Source organism: Fukomys damarensis, unplaced genomic scaffold (assembly GCF_012274545.1).
Source record: "Fukomys damarensis isolate Sample0158 unplaced genomic scaffold, DMR_v1.0_HiC HiC_scaffold_22, whole genome shotgun sequence".
Classification (NCBI taxonomy): domain Eukaryota; kingdom Metazoa; phylum Chordata; class Mammalia; order Rodentia; family Bathyergidae; genus Fukomys; species Fukomys damarensis.
This window is the reverse complement of record NW_022900934.1, coordinates 192,438-195,581: the sequence shown is the minus strand read 5'-3', so window position 1 is coordinate 195,581 and position 3,144 is coordinate 192,438. Positions and strand designations below refer to the sequence as shown.

General features: G+C 55.4%; 1 protein-coding gene across 2 annotated transcripts in view; it reads left to right on the top strand.

The window, feature by feature from the left end:
- Positions 1–3,144, top strand: part of LOC104868576 (transcription elongation factor A protein 2) — a 50,968-nt gene that overhangs the window by 37,841 nt on the left and 9,983 nt on the right. The window lies entirely within an intron of this gene.

Sequence of the window (3,144 nt, the reverse complement as noted above, 5' to 3'; positions counted from 1 at the left end):
GGCCCAAGGGATGAGGCACTCGGAGGGCGGCAAGAGCTTAGCCGCAGACTGTTCAGGCCCTTCCAGCCTTTTCATCACGCGAGAGCTGACCCCAGGCGCTACTTATTTTGTTGGACAAGAAGGGGTCCCTGGTTAGGCGTGACCGGTGGTCCTTGCCTTTCTGAGCCTCACTGGTAAAATGGGGTCAAGAGCCTGCCGCCTGCTGTGGGGCTTCCTCAGGAAGGAGAAGGGCGCTGTCCTACAGTGCAGTTGGCACTGAGAATGCAGGTGCTTGCGACCAGTCATGCCCACTGTGTGTAGGGTGTGTGTGGACCCATTCCCTTTTGCCCCTGTCCCTTTGACACACTCTTGTCCCTTCTGACTGGGTTATTAATGTGGGTTGTTGGTTATCCCATCATGCTTTGGTCCAGTGTCCAGTGTCCCTGAGTCTGCTCTGGATCTGGTCTGCACAGTCTGTTGTCTCCTTGAGGTGTGTGATTTCTGCTCTCCCAGCACCGCTTGAAGCCTGGCAAATTCCAGGTGTGGCAGGCAGCTCACAAAATGCCGTATGTTGAACAGAACTCGGAGAGGAAAAGTGGAGATTTCATACAAGCTCTTCATTCATTCAGCAACTATGTAGGATCCCTTGTGCACCAGGTAGTGAGCTGGACAGACCAGCCAGGAGTTGACTGCTGGGGGTGGGTAGGGGTGAGCGGTTGACAAGAAATGAAGTAGGCAAGAGCTGAGGAGAGGAAGGTATTTCCACAGTGCTCCTGGGGCTTGGCTGAACAAAGAGCAGCTGGGCAAGGGCTTGGGGACCACCAGGCTGCCTGTGGTGCTGTGTACACAGGACTGTGTTGCAGAACCCTCTGGCTACTGTGCTGATAGAACAGTAAAATTGGGGGAGAGGCAGGAAGTCCATTGGGACAGGAGGCAGCTGCTTTAGTTCTGGTAGCAGCCCTGAAAGGTAGGTACGGGTGAGGACAGGGAGACCTGCAGAGATGGACCAGCACCCAAACAAGGCTATACCACCAGACCGATCCTGTAGTAAAAGCATGGTGGGAAATGCAGGTGTGAGCAGCTAGCAGTAGGTGAGAGTCAGCACACTTTTCTCTCCCCTCAGTCCCCATTTTCAGTGTCCTTTGTCCCTTCAGGCCTGCTATATGTGCCTTGCAACAAAGCATTCCCAAAATCCAAGGAGGAGCCCAAGAGGGCCGGGTGGGTGGTGATGGGGGATGGGTCTTGAACCAGGAGCATCGGGTCACTCCAAAACACACACTCACACACACACTCACAGCCACAAGGCCTCACTTATTAGGCCTTAGCTCATAGGCTTTGTTTCTCTGTAGGGCTTTCTGCAGGCAGAAGCAACCTCATACCTTGTCTAGACTTCTGAAGAGCAAGCCCCTCCTTGTCATGGGGATCAAGGGGTACCTGATGCCAGTCCTGGTGCAGAATTGTCTCTGGCCATTGTCTTTATGGCCTTTAAGGGTGCTGGGCTTTGTCTTCAGCCCTCTGTCCTCTTGAACAGCCCTGTGACCCCCATTTTAAGGATGAAGAAATAAAGGGCCAGAGAAATGATGAAATAAATATGTGACTTTACTAAGCAGAAGAAATTCTTCTAGGCACTCAGTAAATCCCCAAGAGACAAAATCCTGGGGTCCATTAGTAAGGTGCTTGGCGGGAGAGGCCCAGGAGGGCCACACTGGGATATGCGTGGCTACCACTCACGGACAAAGAGATCGTTTCCCTTCCTTGTCTGCCCCTGCCTACCTCCACCATCCCTCTGCCCCGCCAGCCTACCTCCTTCTTCCTGAGACTCAGCTGTCCTTGGGAGCTGTTGCTGACTTGTGATCTCTGGTCTTGGATCAAGGCCAGGGCAGCAATAGCAAACAAAAGGCAAAGGGTCAGGTGCAGGGGAAGAAGGGCTGGTTAAGGGGACAGAAGTTCTAGAGGACGAGGGAATGGCCACCAGTGAATGTATTCCTTGCTGGACCCAAGCTCTGACTTCAGGCTTTTCCTCTACATCTGTTATCTGCTCCAGGTAGAGCCAGTGGGAGTGACCTGGCAGGGGAAGGGGTTGTGTGTTTCTCTGTAGCTCTCAGCTCTGCTTAGCCTTCTGGGCAGGGTCTGAGAGGAAGGGCCAAGAGAAACTCCAGGCTCTGCAAAGAGACCACACTGGGGAAAAAAGAGTAAGAGCTGCCCAGAAACCAGGGGCTTTCCAGTGTCTAGAGGTCTTGTAGGACTCAGGCTTGTTTGTCAGAATGGGATGAGGTAGTTTCCTTCCTGTGCTCGAGAGCTTGCATGTGTGTGTGTTCGCGTGTTGGGGAAGGCTGGGTGCTGAGGTGGGTACAGGAGGTTGTTATTCAAGATGAAGACCAGAGAGTAGGTCTTCTGTCCCCTTCGTGGGTCACTCCTTCTACATTCTCTGGTTCTCTGCCTCTGGGCACAGCTGGTGACCCTCCAAAGGCCAGCTTTGGTTGGTGTAATCACTTTCTCCCAGACTGCCACCGTGTTCATGGGATGACTGACTTTCTGGGCTTCTGGGGCACTGGTGCTGAGGCAGGTTCTCTTGCCTTCCTCTGCACTGGGTCCACTGGTGCTCCCCCAGGACACCAGAGTGATGGGGGGAGGCTGGAGCTGGGGGCTAGGCTCTCTGCACCGTACTACTTTGACACGCATTCACTCTTGTCTCTTTCATTGTTGGGGAGCCCCACTGCTGTCCCTGGTGCCCGTGACCACCGGTGTAGGACAGTCTGTATTCCTACTTGCCCTTGCTCTACGAGGGTCCTGGGGACCTTGAAGGAAAAGACCAGAGAGCCCTTGGAGGAGAACTTTATGTAGGAGGGTGGGGCGCAGCGGTACACACCGGGTCGTCATGACCGCGGGAAAATGCTGCCGTCCACGGCCTCCTCCAGGATGGACTCCACGTGCCGCCTCTGCGGGGACAAGGCTTGGGCTAAGTGTGTGTGGAGACGAGGGCCTCCCGCCCCTCCCCGGGCTTGCATGCACCTCTCGCCGGTCTAGGGGATCCGGGATCCGCATCGGCTTCAGCTGTGGAGGCAGGAACAGTTCGAGTCGGATGGCGGCGCGCGCGGAGCCCTGCTGCCGGATCAGAAGCGTGATCTCCTCTGCCTGCGGGCCGGGGCGAGTGAGCGGCCCCAG